The sequence below is a fragment of the Pleurodeles waltl genome, chromosome 12 (genome assembly GCF_031143425.1).
Source record: "Pleurodeles waltl isolate 20211129_DDA chromosome 12, aPleWal1.hap1.20221129, whole genome shotgun sequence".
Classification (NCBI taxonomy): domain Eukaryota; kingdom Metazoa; phylum Chordata; class Amphibia; order Caudata; family Salamandridae; genus Pleurodeles; species Pleurodeles waltl.
In genome coordinates this window covers 110,016,010-110,042,357 of record NC_090451.1, presented here as the reverse complement: position 1 = coordinate 110,042,357, position 26,348 = coordinate 110,016,010, and the positions used below count along the sequence as shown (strand labels likewise).

At 46.4% G+C, this 26,348-nt stretch overlaps 4 non-coding genes across 4 annotated transcripts; all 4 read right to left on the bottom strand.

Annotated features, from left to right (window-relative positions):
* Positions 1 to 8,494: 8,494 nt before the first annotated feature.
* Positions 8,495 to 8,566, bottom strand: TRNAH-GUG (transfer RNA histidin (anticodon GUG)). Its single transcript has one exon. It is a non-coding gene; the product is annotated as a tRNA-His (tRNA).
* Positions 8,567 to 13,486: 4,920 nt separating this feature from the next.
* TRNAH-GUG (transfer RNA histidin (anticodon GUG)) lies at positions 13,487 to 13,558 on the bottom strand. The gene has a single exon. It is a non-coding gene; the product is annotated as a tRNA-His (tRNA).
* Positions 13,559 to 18,482: 4,924 nt separating this feature from the next.
* On the bottom strand, positions 18,483 to 18,554 carry TRNAH-GUG (transfer RNA histidin (anticodon GUG)). Its single transcript has one exon. It is a non-coding gene; the product is annotated as a tRNA-His (tRNA).
* Positions 18,555 to 23,478: 4,924 nt separating this feature from the next.
* On the bottom strand, positions 23,479 to 23,550 carry TRNAH-GUG (transfer RNA histidin (anticodon GUG)). Its single transcript has one exon. It is a non-coding gene; the product is annotated as a tRNA-His (tRNA).
* Between the last annotated feature and the right edge of the window lie 2,798 nt (positions 23,551 to 26,348).

Below are 26,348 nucleotides of genomic sequence, written 5' to 3'. Positions count from 1 at the left end.
AGAAAGTTCTTGAATCTGAGAGGAGCCACAAATTTCCTTCCACCCAGCGTTCCCCTACGTCTCCCGATAAAAATGATACCTCACTTGTGTGGGTAGGCCTAGCGCCCGCGACAGGAGACACCCCAAAACGCAAAGTGGACACATCACATTTTTTCATTAAAAACAGTGCCTACCTGTAGATTTTGGCCTCTAGCTCAGCCGGCACCTAGGGAAACCTACCAAACCTGTGCATTTTTGAAAACTAGAGACCTAGGGGAATCCAAGATGGGGTGACTTGCGGGGCTCTGACCAGGTTCTGTTACCCAGAATCCTTTGCAAACCTCAAATTCTGTCAAAAAAAACGCATTTTCCACACATTTCGGTGACAGAAAGATCTGGAATCTGAGTGGAGCCACAAATTTCCTTCCACCCAGTGTTCCCCCAAGTCTCCCGATAAAAATGATACCTCACTTGTGTGGGTGGGCCAGGTGCCTGCAACAGAATAAGGCCCAAAACTTGTAGAGATAGAGGGGATAGCACAGCAAGTTTATAAGGACATATTCTTTTATACATCTTTAGACTGACTCTGCTTTGGGGACCCACATAAGTGAGGTGTCATTTTACTTGGGAGGCTGAGGGGAACACTGGGGAGTAGGAATTTTGTGCTGGAGTGGTGATCCTACGAAGAAAAGTAAGGAAAATATGCTTTTTTAGGCACATTTTGAGGTTTACAGAGGAGTGTGGGTAAGAAAATGTTGGGGGATCCACGCAAGCCACACCTCCCTGGACTCCTTTGGGTGTCTAGTTTTAAAAAATGTCTGGGTTTGGTAGGTTTCCCTAGATGATGGCCGCACACAGGACCAAAAACATAGGTGCCCTCTCCCCCCCAAACACAAGTAGTTTTGTAATATATCGTTTTGATGTGCCCACATACGTCTGTGATGTGCCAAACACTAAAAACTTTAAAAAAAGAAACACACTTAGGTTATGTGAAAAAGACCCCTCACCCACCAACCAAGTTGGTGGCATGCTTCATCATCGGGGTCCCACCTGAGGCACCTAGCGTGTCACAGGTGTGCTGCGACGCCTGATTACAGCGGAGCAGGTTTCGTCATTTTTACCACACATACTGGTTGGATTTGGCACGAGGGTGAGTGATGGTTCAGTGGATCAAATTTTACTAACAAGAGCTTTCACAAAAATGAAATGCACTGTTAGTAACTGAAAGGCAAAAAACTGAACCAATGACTCACAGCTCGTGAGCTGTAAAGCCGCGACAAGGCACCAACCGCTTTACAGTCCATTCACACAACTTTCATACATGACACACACAAGGCCATTCACACCGCCAGCCACGGGCCCAGCACATTACAACACTCCCATCGACAGACAGCGCCACTCAAGGGCCCATCACTTACATACGCCCACATGCCTGATACAACAATCACACCAGCTGATGGGAGTGTGTGGACTGGTGTTTGGCTGGCAGTGTGTTGCAGTAGCCAACAGCAAGTCAATATGTACACTCTCAGCCAAGCCCCACTCCACACACAATGGCATAATTTTTTTTTTTTTTAAACAGAGGAACCCCTAACTAAGTAGAAAGAATTACAAAACTACAAACACAAAAGCTCTAACTAAGAACATGACAGAAATGCTAACCATGAAACTAAACACATGAAAATACAAAACAGACATGAGTTTACACTCATGGTTGTTCCCAGAAATTCTTCTGGGTGTGGTAATTCTTAAAACAAGCACCGACACACAGCCCAGGCTTTGAAGGACAATCTGGGCAGTACATTCGAGTCTCCCTCCGGATACCTCTTCGAAAACACACTCTACATTTCTTAGCTGGAAAGTCTTTTTTGGGTGTGGGAGGAATGTGCTCAGCAAAGTGGCGATCTTTCAATCTAGCCACATCCTCCACCACTGCTTCTCTAGGAACTCTGGCCTGTTCCACCACAATAAGGCTCTCTATCACTGACTCCTGAAATTTCACAAATGTCATCTTTGACTCTGGAGACCTATCCCTAAACACAATAAAAGCATTGAAGGTTGCTAAGTGGAAGAGGTGAAGTGCTAACTTCTTATACCAAACGTAAGACTTACGAATAGCAGTATAAGGTTCCAACCTCTGGTCAACTCTATCTACACCTCCCATGTGCTTATTATAATCTAAAATGCACACAGGTTTGCGCACTTCTGCAACCTGGCCCCAAACAGTCACAGGGGAAGTACTCTCATCATGGATGGTACTTAGCATGTAGACATCCCTCTTGTCTGAAAATTTCAAAGCTAGCAGCTCCTCGTTCCGCAAGGCACAGCACTGTCCTCTCTCAAGTTTTTTACAGACAAGCTCCCTTGGATAGCCTTTCCGGTTAGAACGGATTGTGCCACAAGCAACTGTGTCCACTCTAAACAATTCCTTGAACAATTGCACACCAGTGTAGAAATTGTCTACATACAAATGGTGACCTTTGTTGAACAGTCGCCTACCAAGATCCCACACAATTTTCTCAGTAACTCCAAAAGTGGGAGGACAACCAGGGGGGTCAATATTAGAATCCCTACCAGTGTACACACGGAAACTATACACATATCCTGTCCTACTTTCAGAAATGTAATTCCATATCGTGCCCTTTTGCTAGGAATGTACTGCCTAAAAACCAAACGACCCTTGAAGAGGACCAAAGACTCGTCCACACTTAACTCTTTGCCTGGAACATAGACCTCCGAAAACCGATCTACAAAATGATCAAGGACAGGCCTAATCTTAAAAAGACGGTCAGAATCTGGGTGATCTTGTGGCAAGACTAATGCATTCTCAACAAAATGCAGCATCCTAAGAAGAAGCAAATACCGATTACGACTCATGGTCGCTGGAAATATAGCTGTTGCCATCAAGGGACTAGTAGACCAATAAGAAGCCAGTGACGGCTTCCTTATCAACCCCATCAAAAAAGTCAAACCCAAAAACTTTTTTAACTCCTCCAAATTTGTGGGAATCCACTGGGCAGCTCTAGAGTGTGGCCTAAGTCTAGCAGCGTTGTCCCTCAAATGCTGCTCCGCATACAAATTAGTCTGCTCAACAATCTCTTCCAAAAACATATCATCCATGAATAACTCAAAGAAATTGATAGGCATAAAGTTCTCTGTATTGGCGTTACACCCCGGGAGACCAGTAAAGGCAGGCAATTCTGGCTGCTCCATGTTTGGGGCAACCCAGACATCAAGTCTTATAACGGGAAACCTTTCAGCCCCAGGTTGCTGCACTATTGGCACATCAATGTCCTCCTCTAAAACAGGCCCTTCATCTGCACTGAGTGTGGCTTCATCATCAGAAGATTCCCCTCCAACAGAAACATCACTGCCAGAATCTCTCACTTCCTCCTCTGCCTCAGATGCAGAGTCCGTCTCATAGTCATGATCAGACTATGACTCAAAAAGCATACCAACCACCTGCTGAGCGGTCATCCTGCGGCTAGCCATGATCTCTCCTGCTAAAATTAACTGGACAAATTGACCACCAACAACCAGCACTGTGTAAGACAAGTAACAAAGTGTAGCTTTGTTAGTAAGAGTTATAAACTCAAAAACTATACCGCTCACTTGCCTGAAAAAGCTTGATTCACCAGCAACTACACAGCAATCACCAATGATATCCCACTAAAAATAAAGAAAGAAAGGCAAATTAGAAATAAGACAAAACAAATATCATCGTGCACAAACCTAAGGACAATTTCACACACAATCCTGCATTTAGTACACCCCCTACAAACATGTCATTCATGCATGGCAACAATACTCCTTTGGAGTACATTGTTTTTACTTACCTAAAACAAGCAACTGTGCAAACTGCAGGTCAACCACCGCCAAAACCGCAAGGAGCCACAGCAAATAAAGCAAAAGCTTTGAACTAGAACAAAAAGGAGGAAAACATTTTTTATCACAAATGCAAAGACTTCTTCAGTTGACAAACAACCCACCATCAAACATTTAGAAATTGGTGCCTAAGTGGATTCTGCCATAGGGGAAGATGGGCCTACTACAAAAATAGGCCTGTCTGCCCCAAGGAAGCCAGAAAATACCTTTAGTAGTGTGTCCCCATGGAGAGCGACCCTTGCCAAAGGGGACAGCCCTCAAACAAAAAAAAAACACACACAACACTATCCCTGGTGCCTAAGTGGCTTCTGCCCCCCTTGGGGGCAGGTGGGCCTAAGACAATAGGCCCATCTGCCCCCAGGGGGTGTAGAAATGGCCAACAGGTCAATGCCCACCTTGGGGGGGCGCCCGTGACCAAGGGGACGCCCCCCCACAAAAATAAACAAATTAAAAAAAAGCCCTGGCGTTCTAGTGGTTTCTGCCCCCCTTGGGGGCAGACCAGCCTAAAAATAATAGGCTGATCTGTCTCCAAGGGGTGCAGAAATGGCCTGGGTACATGTGCCCCCAAAGTGGGGGGGCGACCCTTGCCCAAGGCCCCCCCCCATCCACTAACACACACACACTATCCCTGGTGTCTACATGGATTCTGCCCCCCTTGGGGGCAGGTGGGTCTAAATAAATAGGCCCATCTGCCCCCAGGGGGTGTAGAAATGGCCAACAGGTCAATGCCCCCCTTGGGGGGTGCCCCGTGACCAAGGGGACGCCCCCCCCCCCACAAAAATAAACAAATTAAAAAAAATCCCTGGCTTTCTAGTGGTTTCTGCCCCCCTTGGGGGCAGACCAGCCTAAAAATAATAGGCTGATCTGTCTCCAAGGGGTGCAGAAATGGCCTGGGTACATGTGCCCCCAAAGTGGGGGGGCGACCCTTGCCCAAGGCCCCCCCACCATCCACTAACACACACACATCCCTGGTGTCTACATGGCTTCTGCCCTCCTTGGGGGCAGGTGGGTCTAAAAAAATAGGCCCATCTGCCCCCAGGGGGTGTAGAAATGGCCAACAGGTCAATGCCCCCCTTGGGGGGGCGCCCCGTGACCAAGGGGACGCCCCCCCACAAAAATAAACAAATTTAAAAAAATCCCTGGCGTTCTAGTGGTTTCTGCCCCCCTTGGGGGCAGACCAGCCTAAAAATAATAGGCTGATCGGTCTCCAAGGGGTGCAGAAATGGCCTGGGTACATGTGCCCCCAAAGTAGGGGGGCGACCCTTGCCCAAGGCCCCCCCCATCCACTAACACACACACACACACACTATCCCTGGTGTCTACATGGCTTCTGCCCCCCTTGGGGGCAGGTGGGTCTAAAAAAATAGGCCCATCTGCCCCCAGGGGGTGTAGAAATGGCCAACAGGTCAATGCCCCCCTTGGGGGGCGCCCCGTGACCAAGGGGACGCCCCCCCCAAAAAATAAACAAATTAAAAAAAATCCCTGGCGTTCTAGTGGTTTCTGCCCCCCTTGGGGGCAGACCAGCCTAAAAATAATAGGCTGATCGGTCTCCAAGGGGTGCAGAAATGGCCTGGGTACATGTGCCCCCAAAGTGGGGGGGCGACCCTTGCCCAAGGCCCCCCCCCCATCCACTAACACACACACACACACACACACTATCCCTGGTGTCTACATGGCTTCTGCCCCCCTTGGGGGCAGGTGGGTCTAAAAAAATAGGCCCATCTGCCCCCAGGGGGTGTAGAAATGGCCAACAGGTCAATGGCCCCCTTGGGGGGGTGCCCCGTGACCAAGGGGACGCCCCCCCACAAAAATAAACAAATAAAAAAAAAATCCCTGGCGTTCTAGTGGTTTCTGCCCCCTTGGGGCAGATCAGCCTAAAAATAATAGGCTGATCTGCCCTCAAGGGGGGCAGAAATGGCCCTAAAAGACATGCCCCCCAAAGGGGAGCGACCCTTGCCCAAGGGGGCGCCCCCCCCATCCACTACACACACAATCCCTGGTGCCTAAGTCGCTTCTGCCCCCCTTCGGGGCAGATGGACCTAAAAAAAATAGGCCGATCTGCCCCCAAGGGGGGCAGAAAAGGCCAACAGTTCTCTGCCCCCTTGGGGGGAGCGCCCCTTGCCCAAGGGGGCACCCCCCAACACATAAATGCAAAATAAATTATAAATCCCTGGTGATCTAGTGTTTTCTGCCCCCCTTGGGGGCAGATCTGGCTAAAAAGTAGCCAGTCTGCCCTCAAGGGGGGCAGAAATGGCCCTAAAATACATGCCCCCCAAAGGGGAGCGACCCTTGCCCAAGGGGGCGCCCCCCATCCACTACACACACAATCCCTGGTGCCTAAGTGGCTTCTGCCCCCTTTGGGGGCAGATGGACCTAAAAAAAATAGGCCGATATGCCCCCAAGGGGGGCAGAAAAGGCCAACAGTTCTCTGCCCCCTTGGGGGGGCGCCCCTTGCCCAAGGGGGCACCCCCCAACACATAAATGCAAAAAAAAAAAAAATCCCTGGTGATCTAGTGTTTTCTGCCCCATCTGGCTGAAAAGTAGCCAATCTGCCCCCAAGGGGGGCAGAAATGGCCGTAGTAATTGCCCCCCTAAAGGGGAGCGACCCTTGCCCAAGGGGCCGCTCCCCGCGTGCCAAAAACAGTAAAGAACAATAAAAAAAAAAAATCCCTGGTGTCTAGTGGGCATTCCTGCTGCCCGATCGCAATGCGATCGGGCAGCAGGAATGCTCAAAGAGACACCGGGGAAAAGGAAAAGCCTTTCCTTTTCCCCGGTGCCTCTTTAGCCCCAACCCCCCACCCACCGGGAAGAGGAACTCACCTCTTCTATCGTCGCCGCACAGGAAGCAAATGGCTTCCTGTGCGGCGAGGATCCCATAATGAAGTCAGCGTGCGATCGCGCGCTGACGTCATTATGGGGGGGTAGGGGGGTCGGGGGTGGAAGGGGAAGGGCTTCCCCTTCCATCCCTGACTAAAGCACACAGAGGGAGCGAGAGCGCTCCCTCTGGGCTGTGTGCCGAGGACGTAGTGGTTACGTCCTCGGCACAGCAGCACTGTGCCGCGGGACGTAACCACTACGTGCGCGGCACAGAAGGGGTTAACAAATAGTGTTGTAACAACATAAAAGAGGGGAAACTGTAAGACAGTTGCACAGATAGAAGGACGGATAGAAGGTTAAACAGATCGTCATAAATAAGCCACATGCACTGATGCATCTGTACAGGTTTGTAGACAGAAAGGCAGGTATGTAGCTGTTAGTAAATCATGGATGAGATGTAATCAGCGTCACAGAAACCGCTGTAAATCACACGCGCCTGCTTTAGAAATAACCACGCCACAAAGACCTTGGTAGTCAGCATGTAGGCTTTAAAGTGTTAACATAAACAGAGATGGGCAGAAATAGGCAGTAAGGCAGATACCCAGATTGAAATAGAAAGGTAAATAGAAAGCACATGTAGTAATAGACGTGGACCGATAAGTATATAGAGAAGCAGCTGTTGGTACGAAAATGGGATCACATATGATCAACTTTGTGTGGACTGTCAGGATTTGAAAACGGTTGCTTCATACCAAAAAAAACCATAGCGCCAAGATGTCCTCCTCAATGTCCCTATGAGCGTTATAGTGTTAACAAAGCATACAGCCAGGCATCAACACTCTGTTAGACAGGTTCACAGTCACGCACAGGTAGGTGAGCAGATAGATAAGCAGGCACACAGGCAAAAAGATGGATGGACAGATGAATGGATCAATGGATGGACGGACCTCTCTGTTAAACATGAGTCAAATGTACGGATGGGCGTAACCAGTGTAACTCACTGCAGTGTAATTACGCGAAATTACAGCAACATTATGCGAGGTTGTACAGAATTACACAAGGCTATTTTCCTGGTGCAAAATACACGCTCAGATCCGAAAGGAACCTGATATCCACTTTTCACAAGAAAATCGCTCTAAATGCAACAGAACTGGCACAACAGCCGCTGCTCGCGCTCTTTTCCTCCGCTCTTGGGTAGATGTCTTTCCCCACATTACTCCAAATTCCACAAAGGAGCGTAATTGTGTAATTCACGATTCGACCACGACTAATAAACTTGGCTTAAGTTTTAAAACTTTCCCTCTAGCTGCCCGGTGATCCGTCGGGTGCGGGATGATGAAGCCAAACGCTGATTGGGTGAGCGCGCCTCTCAGTGTCCTTCTCCGTCGCCTCTATCTTTCAGACCCTTGGGAGCTCAGTCTTACTTTCTATACAAATATTTATTTTTAGACCTTTTTTCTTCGCGGCCTGAATTGCTGCAAAAACTGATATTTGACTAGCAGGATCCCTTTCAACATTGAAAGCTACTCCGCGTCAGTACAGGAGCCTCAGCGCTGCAGGTACAGGAGACACAGACATCCATCCCTCTTGCTGACCGGGTCCCGTGAAACCAAACTGTAGCTCATACTTTTCACATCAGGACCGCCACAAACGTAAAAGCGCAGAAAGGTGAAATAAATAATAACATTGTTAACGCGTTCTTCAAAGACATTTAATTTCACCGTTGAAATTAGGTTCAAGCTCTTAACTCATGTAAATATTAAGAAGTGAGAATAAAAATGCTGCCCAACTGCCGTGACATTGCCACCCGCAATGCCGTGACTCGGATTTGAACCGAGGTTGCTGCGGCCACAACGCAGAGTACTAACCACTATACGATCACGGCGAGCTACTTGGGCTCTGAAAAGACTACCCTGGTGTGGCTCTGATAGGCTTAAAAAAGGTCAAAGTGTCCGTGGAGTGGATAGATTTAGCGTTTGTTGAAAACCCATCTTTTCAAGTTAGATCAGGGTCTTTTCTTTGAGTAGCAGATCACAGCAAATATTTACCTCTCTGCTTCCAGTGACAAGACTCCCCATAAACCAAGAAGCCCAGACTTCTTAACAAGATCCACCACTCTGCCCTGCAAGTCTCAAGTGTTCTATGAGTGCTGGGGTCGGGGAAGTGAACACTGCAAAAACTTAATCCACGGCCGACCAAACTCCTCCAGGCCAGGAGGGGCTCGGAACAGGCCCCCACATATTGTTGTTTTTTTCTTTTCTGGGTGTCTCTTCAGACACATTCAGCTGCTTGGTGCATACTGCTTTAGAGTTGCATTGTGTGGAATGAAGTGGCGTAAACTTGACTAGCAAACAATGGAGTGGTGATGAATGGAGGGTCATAGAAGGGAGTAGATTGAAGTGCAAAGAGTAGAGTGACGTAATGTGTCATAGAATACAGTGGAATATAATGAAGTGGTGTGCCTTGGCATGGTGTTGAATAGCATTGTGAGGAATGGAGTGGCATAGAGCAGAGTGGGGTAGAGAGGAGTGAGGTTGCATAGAATGGCATAGAGCAGCATAGAGTAAAGTAGTGTGGTGTAGAGTGGCATAGTGTGGTGTAGAGTGAAGTGGCATGGAATGGCATAGAGTCAGAGAACAGTGTGTCATGGAGAGGGGTGGCAAAGAATTAGGAGGAGTGGAGTCGGACTGCATGAAGTAGAATGTTGTGGAGTTGAGTAGCATACAGTCGCGTTGCATGGAGTGACACTGTGGTGTACAGAGGAGCAGAGAAAAAAGTGGCATAGAGTAGAAAGGCCTACAGGAGAGTAATGTAGAGTGGCACAGCATAGAGTAGTGTGCAGTAGTGTGGCATAGAGTAGAGCGCATGTAGTGCCATTGAGTGATATTGTGTGAGATGGAGTGGAGTGGAGTACAGTGAAGTGGCATGGAATGAAGTAGTATAGAGTAGAGTGGGAGAGAGTAAAGTGGAGTGGCATAGAGTGAACTAGAGTAGAGCGTAGTGGGATAGAGTGGAGTAGCATGGAGTGGAATGGAGAGGCACAGAGTAGGGTAGAGTGCAAAAGTGTGGAATGGCATGGAGTTGAGTGGAGTGGCATAGAGTAGAGTGGCATTCTGTGGGGTGGATTAGAGTGGCATGGAGTGGCATACAGTAGAGTGGAATAGAGCTTAGTGGTGGAGAGTACAGTGGCTTAGAGTGGAGTATAGTAGCATGGAGTAGAGTAGCGTAGAGTAGAGAGGGGTGCAACGGAGTAGAGTGGCATAGAGTTGAGTGGTGTACAGTGGCGTAGAGTAGAATGGGATAAAATAAAGTGGCGTACAGTAGACTGGAGTAGAGTAGCATAGAGTGGAGAGGCATAGAGTGGAGAGGAGGAAAGTAGAGTTGAATTGTATAGAGTAGAGTTCAGTTGAGTATTCTAGAGTGATGTAGAGCAGAGTGGCATAGAGTCACATAAAGTGGCATTCTATGAAGTAGGGTGGCGTAGAGAGGAATGAAGGGAAGTGGCATAGAGTAGAGTGGAGTGGAGTGGAGTAGAGGGGCATAGCAGAGAGTGACAGGGTGGAGTGGCATAGAATGGAGTAGCATAAAGTGGAGTGAAGTGGCGTATAGTGGAGTGGCATAGATTAGAGTGGCATAGAGTGGAGTGATAGAGTGGAACAATGTAGATTAGAGTGGAGTAGAACTGAGTAGAGTGGAGTGGTATAGAGTTGCACAGTGTAGAGTACAGTGGCACTGAGGGGAGTAGAGTATAGTCATGCAGAGGAATACAGTGTGAGAAAGTAACTAAAGTGTCAATAGAGACGGCGTTTAGGGTGAAAAATAAGCTGTATGCTTGTCATGAATGTTGGAAAGCACATTGCACATCCAAGAATGATACGAAAACACTTTTAAAATATAAAAAATAGCGTACTGTAGAAAGACGAAAAGAACACATGTACTTGGTCCATCCTCCATGGAGGAATGAACACAAGAAAGGAAGATTCAGTCTATGGGAGCTAAGCAATCGAAATATTGCAAATGTGAGTGACATAGAAAACAATTAATGGTAAGTAAGCTATGGGCGTGTGGTAAGCCCACTGAATTCTAAACAATATGTCTCACAGCACATTCACTGTGTACGCAAGACATAAAAAGGTGTGACTAAGAGAATTCTGAGATTTAGAGCTTGACAGCAATTCACAACCCAACCAAATTGAGCCCTATATAATAATTTACAACAGAGCCAAAGTACACCTTTTATACCCCCAATGGTGGAGGTAAGATATTCAGCAGACACGTGGTCTCCCAGTGCTAAAGGATTTTGGCTAGATATGAAGTGGGCGAAGAGCCCTGAAAACATTATAAAAGTAGGACACGTGCTATAAGCAGACATCACTTCCTTGGCAAGGCAGAAGAAAGGGCACTTCAGAGGGAAGAAATGAGAGGGCTGAGGAACAGACAGATAGCTCCCCTATGGGCAGAGGTGGCGGGAGCATGGAACACTCCTGACATGACTATGATGACGATGCAGATGGGCCTCTTAACTTGCGGAGTTAGGAGGACGACAAACACACCTCTCCTAGACCTCCCTGGAAGATCATACACTGGGGAGGGTTCCCCTGGGTCCCTTCCCCCCCCCCGGCTGGGCGCCATACAGCTGTAGACACACTCACACGATGCGTAGTTAGGTCTCGTTTCTGGGCAAGTTGTTTGGCTTGCTTGTTATTTGTTGTAATAAGAGATGATGAGTACCTGACGTGCCAGAGCTGGAAATGGTGGCAACCGACCACCCTGCTCCATGGGCATACAGCGCTGAACCGGAGACCCACAGGAGGCCCACACCACAGATCACAAGCCTGCTTACAGATTTATGCAAGGAACAGCCCTCAGCGTGGTGGTAACATAATATAATAGCAGTAATGGGTAACTGTTCAAAAGTTGTCATGGAAAGGAGATTCATACAGCTCTGCAACCTGTTACAATCCTGTGAATAATATGTACCATCTGAAATACCAATAAATAAAAAATAAAAAAAATCTGCTGCACAACTTAGGGTAAGGCTGGTGTTGTAGTGGTAGATCTGAGGCCCTAGGAGAGCTGGAGACCCCACAGAGCTACAGCAGCTCAGAAGTCCACTTAGGCTTCATCAGGGACCCGTTTTGTGACTTGAAAACCCATTAATGCAACAATAAGGGGGTGAAGTAAATGTCATCAACATTGCATAAACTGGTGTTCTTTGCAGTTTTTTTAATAAATAACAGCGCCTGGAAGCCCTTCTGACTGTGAAGGTTTGTTTAACAAATAGTGTTGTAACAACATAAAAGAGGGGGAACTGTAAGACAGTTGCACAGATAGAAGGACGGATAGAAGGTTAAACAGATCGTCATAAATAAGCCACATGCACCGATGCATCTGTACAGGTTTGTAGACAGAAAGGCAGGTATGTAGCTGTTAGTAAATCATGGATGAGATATCATCAGCTTCACAGAAACCGCTGTAAATCACATGCGCCTGCTTTAGAAATAACCACGCCACAAAGACCTTGGTAGTCAGCATGTAGGCTTTAAAGTGTTAACATAAACAGAGATGGGCAGAAATAGGCAGTAAGGCAGATACCCAGATTGAAATAGAAAGTAAATAGAAAGCACATGTAGTAATAGACGTGGACCGATAAGTATATAGAGAAGCAGCTGTTGGTACGAAAATGGGATCACATATGATCAACTTTGTGTGGACTGTCAGGATTTGAAAACGGTTGCTTCATACCAAAAAAAACCATAGCGCCAAGATGTCCTCCTCAATGTCCATCTGAGCGTTATAGTGTTAACAAAGCATACAGCCAGGCATCAACGCTCTGTTAGACAGGTTCACAGTCACGCACAGGTAGGTGAGCAGATAGATAAGCAGGCACACGGGCAAAAAGATGGATGGACAGATGAATGGATCAATGGATGGACGGACCTCTCTGTTAAACATGAGTCAAATGTAGGGATGGGCGTAACCAGTGTAACTCACTGCAGTGTAATTACGCGAAATTACAGCAACATTATGCGAGGTTGTACAGAATTACACAAGGCTATTTTCCTGGTGCAAAATACACGCTCAGATCCGAAAGGAACCTGATATACACTTTGCACAAGAAAATCGCTCTAAATGCAACAGAACTGGCACAACAGCCGCTGCTCGCGCTCTTTTCCTCCGCTCTTGGGTAGATGTCTTTCCCCACATTACTCCAAATTCCACAAAGGAGCGTAATTGTGTAATTCACGATTCGACCACGACTAATAAACTTGGCTTAAGTTTTAAAACTTTCCCTCTAGCTGCCCGGTGATCCGTGGGTGCGGGATGATGAAGCCAAACGCTGATTGGGTGAGTGCGCCTCTCAGTGTCCTTCTCCGTCGCCTCTTTCTTTCAGACCCTTGGGAGCTCAGTCTTACTTTCTATACAAATATTTATTTTTAGACCTTTTTTCTTCGCGGCCTGAATTGCTGCAAAAACTGATATTTGACTAGCAGGATCCCTTTCAACATTGAAAGCTACTCCGTGTCAGTACAGGAGCCTCGGCGCTGCAGGTACAGGAGACACAGACATCCATCCCTCTTGCTGACCGGGTCCCGTGAAACCAAACTGTAGCTCATACTTTTCACATCAGGACCGCCACAAACGTAAAAGCGCAGAAAGGTGAAATAAATAATAACATTGTTAACGCGTTCTTCAAAGACATTTAATTTCACCGTTGAAATTAGGTTCAAGCTCTTAACTCATGTAAATATTAAGAAGTGAGAATAAAAACGCTGCCCAACTGCCGTGACATTGCCCCCTGCAAAGCCGTGACTCGGATTTGAACCGAGGTTGCTGCGGCCACAACGCAGAGTACTAACCACTATACGATCACGGCGAGCTACTTGGGCTCTGAAAAGACTACCCTGGTGTGGCTCTGATAGGCTGAAAAAAGGTCACAGTGTCCGTGGAGTGGATAGATTTAGCGTTTGTTTAAAACCCATCTTTTCAAGTTAGATTAGGGTCTTTTCTTTGAGTAGCAGATCACAGCAAATATTTACCTCTCTGCATCCAGTGACAAGACTCCCCATAAACCAAGAAGCTCAGACTTCTTAACAAGATCCACCACTCTGCCCTGCAAGTCTCAAGTGTTCTATGAGTGCTGGGGTCGGGGAAGTGAACACTGCAAAAACTTAATCCACGGCCGACCAAACTCCTCCAGGCCAGGAGGGGCTCGGAACACGCCCCCACATATTGTTGTTTTTTTCTTTTCTGGGTGTCTCTTCAGACACATTCAGCTGCTTGGTGCATACTGCTTTAGAGTTGCATTGTGTGGAATGAAGTGGCGTAAACTTGACTAGCAAACAATGGAGTGGTGATGAATGGAGGGTCATAGAAGGGAGTAGATTGAAGTGCAAAGAGTAGAGTGACGTAATGTGTCATAGAATACAGTGGAATATAATGAAGTGGTGTGCCTTGGCATGGCGTTGAATAGCATTGTGAGGAATGGAGTGGCATAGAGCAGAGTGGGGTAGAGAGGAGTGAGGTTGCATAGAATGGCATAGAGTAGCATAGAGAAAAGTAGTGTGGTGTAGAGTGGCATAGTGTGGTGTAGAGTGAAGTGGCACGGAATGGCATAGAGTCAGAGAACAGTGTGTCATGGAGAGGGGTGGCAAAGAATTAGGAGGAGTGGAGTCGGACTGCATGAAGTAGAGTGTTGTGGAGTTGAGTAGCATACAGTCGCGTTGCATGGAGTGACACTGTGGTGTAGAGAGGAGCAGAGTAAAAAGTGGCATAGAGTAGAAAGGCCTACAGGAGAGTAGTGTAGAGTGGCACAGCATAGAGTAGTGTGCAGTAGAGTGGCATAGAGTAGAGCGCATGTAGTGCCATTGAGTGATATTGTGTGAGATGGAGTGGAGTGGAGTACAGTGAAGTGGCATGGAATGAAGTAGTATAGAGTAGAGTGGGAGAGAGTAAAGTGGAGTGGCATAGAGTGAACTAGAGTAGAGCGCAGTGGGATAGAGTGGAGTGGCATGGAGTGGAATGGAGAGGCACAGAGTAGGGTAGAGTGCAAAAGTGTGGAATGGCATGGAGTTGAGTGGAGTGGCATAGAGTAGAGTGGCATTCTGTGGGGTGGATTAGAATGGCATGGAGTGGCATATAGTAGAGTGGAATAGAGCTTAGTGGTGGAGAGTACAGTGGCTTAGAGTGGAGTATAGTAGCATGGAGTAGAGTAGCGTAGAGTAGAGAGGGGTGCAACGGAGTAGAGTGGCATAGAATTGAGTGGTGTACAGTGGCGTAGAGTAGAATGGGATAAAATAAAGTGGCGTACAGTAGACTGGAGTAGAGTAGCATAGAGTGGAGAGGCATAGAGTGGAGAGGAGTAAAGTAGAGTGGAATTGTATAGAGTAGAGTTCAGTTGAGTATTCTAGAGTGATGTAGAGCAGAGTGGCATAGAGTCACATAAAGTGGCATTCTATGAAGTAGGGTGGCGTAGAGAGGAATGAAGGGAAGTGGCATAGAGTAGAGTGGAGTGGAGTGGAGTAGAGGGGCATAGCAGAGAGTGACAGGGTGGAGTGGCATAGAATGGAGTAGCATAAAGTGGAGTGAAGTGGCGTATAGTGGAGTGGCATAGATTAGAGTGGCATAGAGTGGAGTGATAGAGTGGAACAATGTAGATTAGAGTGGAGTAGAACTGAGTAGAGTGGAGTGGTATAGAGTTGCACAGTGTAGAGTACAGTGGCACTGAGGGGAGTAGAGTATAGTCATGCAGAGGAATACAGTGTGAGAAAGTAACTAAAGTGTCAATAGAGACGGCGTTTAGGGTGAAAAATAAGCTGTATGCTTGTCATGAATGTTGGAAAGCACATTGCACATCCAAGAATGATACGAAAACACTTTTAAAATATAAAAAATAGCGTACTGTAGAAAGACGAAAAGAACACATGTACTTGGTCCATCCTCCATGGAGGAATGAACACAAGAAAGGAAGATTCAGTCTATGGGAGCTAAGCAATCGAAATATTGCAAATGTGAGTGACATAGAAAACAATTAATGGTAAGTAAGCTATGGGCGTGTGGTAAGCCCACTGAATTCTTAACAATATGTCTCACAGCACATTCACTGTGTACGCAAGACATAAAAAGGTGTGACTAAGAGAATTCTGAGATTTAGAGCTTGACAGCAATTCACAACCCAACCAAATTGAGCCCTATATAATAATTTACAACAGAGCCAAAGTACACCTTTTATACCCCCAATGGTGGAGGTAAGATATTCAGCAGACACGTGGTCTCCCAGTGCTAAAGGATTTTGGCTAGATATGAAGTGGGCGAAGTGCCCTGAAAACATTATAAACGTAGGACACGTGCTATAAGCAGACATCACTTCCTTGGAAAGGCAGAAGAAAGGGCACTTCAGAGGGAAGAAATGAGAGGGCTGAGGAACAGACAGATAGCTCCCCTATGGGCAGAGGTGGCGGGAGCATGGAACACTCCTGACATGACTATGATGACGATGCAGATGGGCCTCTTAAATTGCGGAGTTAGGAGCACGACAAACACACCTCTCCTAGACCTCCCTGGAAGATCATACACTGGGGAGGGTTCCCCTGGGTCCCTTTCCCCCCCCCCGGCTGGGCCCCATACAGCTGTAGACACACTCACACGATGCGTAGTTAGGTCTCGGTTTCTGGGCAAGTTGTTTGGCTTGCTTGTTATTTGTTGTAATAAGAGATGATGAGTACCTGACGTGCCAGAGCTGGAAATGGTGGGAACCGACCACCCTGCTCCATGGGCATACAGCTCTGAACCGGAGACCCACAGGAGGCCCACACCACAGATCACAAGCCTGCTTACAGATTTATGCAAGGAACAGCCCTCAGCGTGGTGGTAACATAATATAATAGCAGTAATGTGTAACTGTTCAAAAGTTGTCATGGAAAGGAGATTCATACAGCTCTGCAACCTGTTACAATCCTATGAATAATATGTACCATCTGAAATACCAATAAATAATAAAAATAAAAAATCTACTGCACAACTTAGGGTAACGCTGGTGTGGTAGTGGTAGATCTGAGGCCCTAGGAGAGCTGGAGACCCCACAGAGCTACAGCAGCTCAGAAGTCCACTTAGGCTTCATCAGGGACCCGTTTTGTGACTTGAAAACCCATTAATGCAACAATAAAGGGGTGAAGAAAATGTCATCAACATTGCATAAACTGGTGTTCTTTGCAGTTTTTTAAATAAATAACAGCGCCTGGAAGCCCTTCTGACTGTGAAGGTTTGTTTAACAAATAGTGTTGTAACAACATAAAAGAGGGGGAACTGTAAGACAGTTGCACAGATAGAAGGAAGGATAGAAGGTTAAACAGATCGTCATAAATAAGCCACATGCACCGATGCATCTGTACAGGTTTGTAGACAGAAAGGCAGGTATGTAGCTGTTAGTAAATCATGGATGAGATATAATCAGCGTCACAGAAACCGCTGTAAATCACACGCGCCTGCTTTAGAAATAACCACGCCACAAAGACCTTGGTAGTCAGCATGTAGGCTTTAAAGTGTTAACATAAACAGAGATGGGCAAAAATAGGCAGTAAGGCAGATACCCAGATTGAAATAGAAAGGTAAATAGAAAGCACATGTAGTAATAGACGTGGACCAATAAGTATATAGAGAAGCAGCTTTTGGTACGAAAATGGGATCACATATGATCAACTTTGTGTGGACTGTCAGGATTTGAAAACGGTTGCTTCATACCAAAAAAAACCATAGCGCCAAGATGTCCTCCTCAATGTCCCTATGAGCGCTATAGTGTTAACAAAGCATACAGCCAGGCATCAACACTCTGTTAGACAGGTTCACAGTCACGCACAGGTAGGTGAGCAGATAGATAAGCAGGCACACAGGCAAAAAGATGGATGGACAGATGAATGGATCAATGGATGGACGGACCTCTCTGTTAAACATGAGTCAAATGTAGGGATGGGCGTAACCAGTGTAACTCACTGCAGTGTAATTACGCAAAATTACAGCAACATTATGCGAGGTTGTACAGAATTACACAAGGCTATTTTCCTGGTGCAAAATACACGCTCAGATCCGAATGGAACCTGATATACACTTTGCACAAGAAAATCGCTCTAAATGCAACAGAACTGGCACAACAGCCGCTGCTCGCGCTCTTTTCCTCCGCTCTTGGGTAGATGTCTTTCCACACATTACTCCAAATTCAACAAAGGAGCGTAATTGTGTAATTCACGATTCGACCACGACTAATAAACTTGGCTTAAGTTTTAAAACTTTCCCTCTAGCTGCCCGGTGATCCGTCGGGTGCGGGATGATGAAGCCAAACGCTGATTGGGTGAGTGCGCCTCTCAGTGTCCTTCTCCGTCGCCTCTTTCTTTTAGACCCTTGGGAGCTCAGTCTTACTTTCTATACAAATATTTATTTTTAGACCTTTTTTCTTCGCGGCCTGAATTGCTGCAAAAACTGATATTTGACTAGCAGGATCCCTTTCAACATTGAAAGCTACTCCGCGTCAGTACAGGAGCCTCGGCGCTGCAGGTACAGGAGACACAGACATCCATCCCTCTTGCTGACCGGGTCCCGTGAAACCAAACTGTAGCTCATACTTTTCACATCAGGACCGCCTCAAACGTAAAAGCGCAGAAAGGTGAAATAAATAATAACATTGTTAACGCGTTCTTCAAAGACATTTAATTTCACCGTTGAAATTAGGTTCAAGCTCTTAACTCATGTAAATATTAAGAAGTGAGAATAAAAATGCTGCCCAACTGCCGTGACATTGCCACCCGCAATGCCGTGACTCGGGTTCGAACCAAGGTTGCTGCGGCCACAACGCAGAGTACTAACCACTATACAATCACGGCGAGCTACTTGGGCTCTGAAAAGACTATCCTGGTGTTTCTCTGATAGGCTTAAAAAAGGTCACAGTGTCCGTGGAGTGGATAGATTTAGCGTTTGTTTAAAACCCATCTTTTCAAGTTAGATCAGGGTCTTTTCTTTGAGTAGCAGATCACAGCAAATATTTACCTCTCTGCTTCCAGTGACAAGACTCCCCATAAACCAAGAAGCCCAGACTTCTTAACAAGATCCACCACTCTGCCCTGCAAGTCTCAAGTGTTCTATGAGTGCTGGGGTCGGGGAAGTGAACACTGCAAAAACTTAATCCACGGCCGACCAAACTCCTCCAGGCCAGGAGGGGCTCGGAACAGGCCCCCACATATTGTTGTTTTTTTCTTTTCTGGGTGTCTCTTCAGACACATTCAGCTGCTTGGTGCATACTGATTTAGAGTTGCATTGTGTGGAATGAAGTGGCGTAAACTTGACTAGCAAACAATGGAGTGGTGATGAATGGAGGGTCATAGAAGGGAGTAGATTGAAGTGCAAAGAGTAGAGTGACGTAATGTGTCATAGAATACAGTGGAATATAATGAAGTGGTGTGCCTTGGCATGGCGTTGAATAGCATTGTGAGGAATGGAGTGGCATAGAGCAGAGTGGGGTAGAGAGGAGTGAGGTTGCATAGAATGGCATAGAGTAGCATAGAGTAAAGTAGTGTGGTGTAGAGTGGCATAGTGTGGTGTAGAGTGAAGTGGCATGGAATGGCATAGAGTCAGAGAACAGTGTGTCATGGAGAGGGGTGGCAAAGAATTAGGAGGAGTGGAGTCGGACTGCATGAAGTAGAGTGTTGTGGAGTTGAGTAGCATTCAGTCGCGTTGCATGGAGTGACACTGTGGTGTAGAGAGGAGCAGAGTAAAAAGTGGCATAGAGTAGAAAGTCCTACAGGAGAGTAGTGTAGAGTGGCACAGCATAGAGTAGTGTGCAGTAGAGTGGCATAGAGTAGAGCGCATGTAGTGCCATTGAGTGATATTGTGTGAGATGGAGTGGAGTGGAGTGGAGTACAGTGAAGTGGCATGGAATTAAGTTTTATAGAGTAGAGTGGGAGAGAGTAAAGTGGAGTGGCATAGAGTGAACTAGAGTAGAGCGTAGTGGGATAGAGTGGAGTGGCATGGAGTGGAATGGAGAGGCACAGAGTAGGGTAGAGTGCAAAAGTGTGGAATGGCATGGAGTTGAGTGGAGTGGCATAGAGTAGAGTGGCATTCTGTGGGGTGGATTAGAGTGGCATGGAGTGGCATATAGTAGAGTGGAATAGAGCTTAGTGGTGGAGAGTACAGTGGCTTAGAGTGGAGTATAGTAGCATGGAGTAGAGTAGCGTAGAGTAGAGAGGGGTGCAACGGAGTAGAGTGGCATAGAGTTGAGTGGTGTACAGTGGCGTAGAGTAGAATGGGATAAAATAAAGTGGCGTACAGTAGACTGGAGTAGAGTAGCATAGAGTGGAGAGGCATAGAGTGGTGAGGAGTAAAGTAGAGTGGAATTGTATAGAGTAGAGTTCAGTTGAGTATTCTAGAGTGATGTAGAGCAGAGTGGCATAGAGTCACATAAAGTGGCATTCTATGAAGTAGGGTGGCGTAGAGAGGAATGAAGGGAAGTGGCATAGAGTAGAGTGGAGTGGAGTGGAGTAGAGGGGCATAGCAGAGAGTGACAGGGTAGAGTGGCATAGAATGGAGTAGCATAAAGTGGAGTGAAGTGGCGTATAGTGGAGTGGCATAGATTAGAGTGGCATAGAGTGGAGTGATAGAGTGGAACAATGTAGATTAGAGTGGAGTAGAACTGAGTAGAGTGGAGTGGTATAGAGTTGCACAGTGTAGAGTACAGTGGCACTGAGGGGAGTAGAGTATAGTCATGCAAAGGAATACAGTGTGAGAAAGTAACTAAAGTGTCAATAGAGACGGCGTTTAGGGTGAAAAATAAGCTGTATGCTTGTCACGAATGTTGGAAAGCACATTGCACATCCAAGAATGATACGAAAACACTTTTAAAATATAAAAAATAGCGTACTGTAGAAAGACGAAAAGAACACATCTTGGTCCATCCTCCATGGAGGAATGAACAAAAGAATTGAAGATTCAGTCTATGGGAGCTAAGCAATCGAAATATTGCAAATGTGAGTGACATAGAAAACAATTAATGGTAAGTAAGCTATGGGCGTGTGGTAAGCCCACTGAATTCTAAACAATATGTCTCACAGCACATTCACTGGGTACGCAAGACATAAAAAGGTGTGACTAAGAGAATTCTGAGATTTAGAGCTTGACAGCAATTCACAACCCAACCAAATTGAGCCCTATATAATAATTTACAACAGAGCCAGAGTACACCTTTTATACCCCCAATAGTGGAGGTAAGATATTTAGCAGACACGTGGTCTCCCAGTGCTAAAGGATTTTGGCTAGATATGAAGTGGGCGAAGTGCCCTGAAAACATTATAAAAGTAGGACACGTGCTATAAGCAGACATCACTTCCTTGGCAAGGCAGAAGAAAGGGCACTTCAGAGGGAAGAAATGAGAGGGCTGAGGAACAGACAGATAGCTCCCCTATGGGCAGAGGTGGCGGGAGCTTGGAACACTCCTGACATGATTATGATGACGATGCAGATGGGCCTCTTAACTTGCGGAGTTAGGAGCACGACAAACACACCTCTCCTAGACCTCCCTGGAAGATCATACACTGGGGAGGGTTTCCCTGGGTCTCTTCCCCCCGCCGGCTGGGCCCCATAGAGCTGTAGACACACTCACACAATGCGTAGTTAGGTCTCGGTTTCTGGGCAAGTTGTTTGGCTTGCTTGTTATTTGTTGTAATAAGAGATGATGAGTACCTGACGTGCCAGAGCTGGAAATGGTGGGAACCGACCACCCTGCTCCATGGGCATACAGCGCTGAACCGGAGACCCACAGGAGGCCCACACCACAGATCACAAGCCTGCTTACAGATTTATGCAAGGAACAGCCCTCAGCGTGGTGGTAACATAATATAATAGCAGTAATGGGTAACTGTTCAAAAGTTGTCATGGAAAGGAGATTCATACAGCTCTGCAACCTGTTACAATCCTATGAATAATATGTACCATCTGAAATACCAATAAATAAAAAAAATAAAAAATCTACTGCACAACTTAGGGTAAGGCTGGTGTTGTAGTGGTAGATCTGAGGCCCTAGGAGAGCTGGAGACCCCACAGAGCTACAGCAGCTCAGAAGTCCACTTGGGCTTCATCAGGGACCCGTTTTGTGACTTGAAAACCCATTAATGCAACAATAAAGGGGTGAAGTAAATGTCATCAACATTGCCTAAACTGGTGTTCTTTGCAGTTTTTTTAATAAATAACAGCGCCTGGAAGCCCCTCTGACTGTGAAGGTTTGTTTAACAAATAGTGTTGTAACAACATAAAAGAGGGGGAACTGTAAGACAGTTGCACAGATAGAAGGACGGATAGAAGGTTAAACAGATCGTCATAAATAAGCCACATGCACCGATGCATCTGTACAGGTTTGTAGACAGAAAGGCAGGTATGTAGCTGTTAGTAAATCATGGATGAGATATAATCAGCGTCACAGAAACCGCTGTAAATCACACGCGCCTGCTTTAGAAATAACCACGTCACAAAGACCATGGTAGTCAGCATGTAGGCTTTAAAGTGTTAACATAAACAGAGATGGGCAGAAATAGGCAGTAAGGCAGATACCCAGATTGAAATAGAAAGGTAAATAGAAAGCACATGTAGTAATAGACGTGGACCGATAAGTAAATAGAGAAGCAGCTGTTGGTACGAAAATGGGATCACATATGATCAACTTTGTGTGGACTGTCAGGATTTGAAAACGGTTGCTTCATACCAAAAAAAACCATAGCGCCAAGATGTCCTCCTCAATGTGCCTGTGAGCGTTATAGTGTTAACAAAGCATACAGCCAGGCATCAACACTCTGTTAGACAGGTTCACAGTCACGCACAGGTAGGTGAGCAGATAGATAAGCAGGCACACAGGCAAAAAGATGGATGGACAGATGAATGGATCAATGGATGGACAGACCTCTCTGTTAAACATGAGTCAAATGTAGGGATGGGCGTAACCAGTGTAACTCACTGCAGTGTAATTACGCGAAATTACAGCAACATTATGCGAGGTTGTACAGAATTACACAAGGCTATTTTCCTGGTGCAAAATACACGCTCAGATCCGAAAGGAACCTGATATACACTTTGCACAAGAAAATCGCTCTAAATGCAACAGAACTGGCACAACAGCCGCTGCTCGCGCTCTTTTCCTCCGCTCTTGGGTAGATGTCTTTCCCCACATTACTCCAAATTCCACAAAGGAGCGTAATTGTGTAATTCACGATTCGACCACGACTAATAAACTTGGCTTAAGTTTTAAAACTTTCCCTCTAGCTGCCCGGTGATCCGTCGGGTGCGGGATGATGAAGCCAAACGCTGATTGGGTGAGTGCGCCTCTCAGTGTCCTTCTCCGTCGCCTCTTTCTTTCAGACCCTTGGGAGCTCAGTCTTACTTTCTATACAAATATTTATTTTTAGACCTTTTTTCTTCGCGGCCTGAATTGCTGCAAAAACTGATATTTGACTAGCAGGATCCCTTTCAACATTGAAAGCTACTCCGCGTCAGTACAGGAGCCTCGGCGCTGCAGGTACAGGAGACACAGACATCCATCCCTCTTGCTGACCGGGTCTCGAGAAACCAAACTGTAGCTCATACTTTTCACATCAGGACCACCACAAACGTAAAAGCGCAGAAAGGTGAAATAAATAATAACATTGTTAACGCGTTCTTCAAAGACATTTAATTTCACCGTTGAAATTAGGTTCAAGCTCTTAACTCATGTAAATATTAAGAAGTGAGAATAAAAATGATGCCCAACTGCCGTGACATTGCCACCCGCAATGCCGTGACTCGGATTCGAACCGAGGTTGCTGCGGCCACAACGCAGAGTACTAACCACTATACGATCACGGCGAGCTACTTGGGCTCGGAAAAGACTACCCTGGTGTGGCTCTGATAGGCTTAAAAAAGGTCAAAGTGTCTGTGGAGTGGATAGATTTAGCGTTTGTTTAAAACCCATCTTTTCAAGTTAGATCAGGGTCTTTTCTTTGAGTAGCAGATCACAGCAAATATTTACCTCTATGCTTCCAGTGACAAGACTCCCCATAAACCAAGAAGCCCAGACTTCTTAACAAGATCCACCACTCTGCCCTGCAAGTCTCAAGTGTTCTATGAGTGCTGGGGTCGGGGAAGTGAACACTGCAAAAACTTAATCCACGGCCGACCAAACTCCTCCAGGCCAGGAGGGGCTCGGAACAGGCCCCCACATATTGTTGTTTTTTTCTTTTCTGGGTGTCTCTTCAGACACATTCAGCTGCTTGGTGCATACTGCTTTAGAGTTGCATTGTGTGGAATGAAGTGGCGTAAACTTGACTAGCAAACAATGGAGTGGTGATGAATGGAGGGTCATAGAAGGGAGTAGATTGAAGTGCAAAGAGTAGAGTGACGTAATGTGTCATAGAATACAGTGGAATATAATGAAGTGGTGTGCCTTGGCATGGCGTTGAATAGCATTGTGAGGAATGGAGTGGCATAGAGCAGAGTGGGGTAGAGAGGAGTGAGGTTGCATAGAATGGCATAGAGTAGCATAGAGTAAAGTAGTGTGGTGTAGAGTGGCATAGTGTGGTGTAGAGTGAAGTGGCATGGAATGGCATAGAGTCAGAGAACAGTGTGTCATGGAGAGGGGTGGCAAAGAATTAGGAGGAGTGGAGTCGGACTGCATGAAGTAGAATGTTGTGGAGTTGAGTAGCATTCAGTCGCGTTGCATGGAGTGACACTGTGGTGTAGAGAGGAGCAGAGTAAAAAGTGACATAGAGTAGAAAGGCCTACAGGAGAGTAGTGTAGAGTGGCACAGCATAGAGTAGTGTGCAGTAGAGTGGCATAGAGTAGAGCGCATGTAGTGCCATTGAGTGATATTGTGTGAGATGGAGTGGAGTGGAGTACAGTGAAGTGGCATGGAATGAAGTAGTATAGAGTAGAGTGGGAGAGAGTAAAGTGGAGTGGCATAGAGTGAACTAGAGTAGGGCGTAGTGGGATAGAGTGGAGTGGCATGGAGTGGAATGGAGAGGCACAGAGTAGGGTAGAGTGCAAAAGTGTAGAATGGCATGGAGTTGAGTGGAGTGGCATAGAGTAGAGTGGCATTCTGTGGGGTGGATTAGAGTGGCATGGAGTGGCATATAGTAGAGTGGAATAGAGCTTAGTGGTGGAGAGTACAGTGGCTTAGAGTGAAGTATAGTAGCATGGAGTAGAGTAGCGTAGAGTAGAGAGGGGTGCAACGGAGTAGAGTGGCATAGAGTTGAGTGGTGTACAGTGGCGTAGAGTAGAATGGGATAAAATAAAGTGGCGTACAGTAGACTGGAGTAGAGTAGCATAGAGTGGAGAGGCATAGAGTGGAGAGGAGTAAAGTAGAGTGGAATTGCATAGAGTAGAGTTCAGTTGAGTATTCTAGAGTGATGTAGAGCAGAGTGGCATAGAGTCACATAAAGTGGCATTCTATGAAGTAGGGTGGCGTAGAGAGGAATGAAGGGAAGTGGCATAGAGTAGAGTGGAGTGGAGTGGAGTAGAGGGGCATAGCAGAGAGTGACAGGGTAGAGTGGCATAGAATGGAGTAGCATAAAGTGGAGTGAAGTGGCGTATAGTGGAGTGGCATAGATTAGAGTGGCATAGAGTGGAGTGATAGAGTGGAACAATGTAGATTAGAGTGGAGTAGAACTGAGTAGAGTGGAGTGGTATAGAGTTGCACAGTGTAGAGTACAGTGGCACTGAGGGGAGTAGAGTATAGTCATGCAGAGGAATACAGTGTGAGAAAGTAACTAAAGTGTCAATAGAGACGGCGTTTAGGGTGAAAAATAAGCTGTATGCTTGTCATGAATGTTGGAAAGCACATTGCACATCCAAGAATGATACGAAAACACTTTTAAAATATAAAAAATAGCGTACTGTAGAAAGACGAAAAGAACACATCTTGGTCCATCCTCCATGGAGAAATGAACAAAAGAATTGAAGATTCAGTCTATGGGAGCTAAGCAATCGAAATATTGCAAATGTGAGTGACCTAGAAAACAATTAATGGTAAGTAAGCTATGGGCGTGTGGTAAGCCCACTGAATTCTAAACAATATGTCTCACAGCACATTCACTGGGTACGCAAGACATAAAAAGGTGTGACTAAGAGAATTCTGAGATTTAGAGCTTGACAGCAATTCACAACCCAACCAAATTGAGCCCTATATAATAATTTACAACAGAGCCAAAGTACACCTTTTATACCCCCAATAGTGGAGGTAAGATATTCAGCAGACACGTGGTCTCCCAGTGCTAAAGGATTTTGGCTAGATATGAAGTGGGCGAAGTGCCCTGAAAACATTATAAAAGTAGGACACGTGCTATAAGCAGACATCACTTCCTTGGCAAGGCAGAAGAAAGGGCACTTCAGAGGGAAGAAATGAGAGGGCTGAGGAACAGACAGATAGCTCCCCTATGGGCAGAGGTGGCGGGAGCTTGCAACACTCCTGACATGATTATGATGACGATGCAGATGGGCCTCTTAACTTGCGGAGTTAGGAGCACGACAAACACACCTCTCCTAGACCTCCCTGGAAGATCATACACTGGGGAGGGTTTCCCTGGGTCTCTTCCCCCCGCCGGCTGGGCCCCATAGAGCTGTAGACACACTCACACGATGCGTAGTTAGGTCTCGGTTTCTGGGCAAGT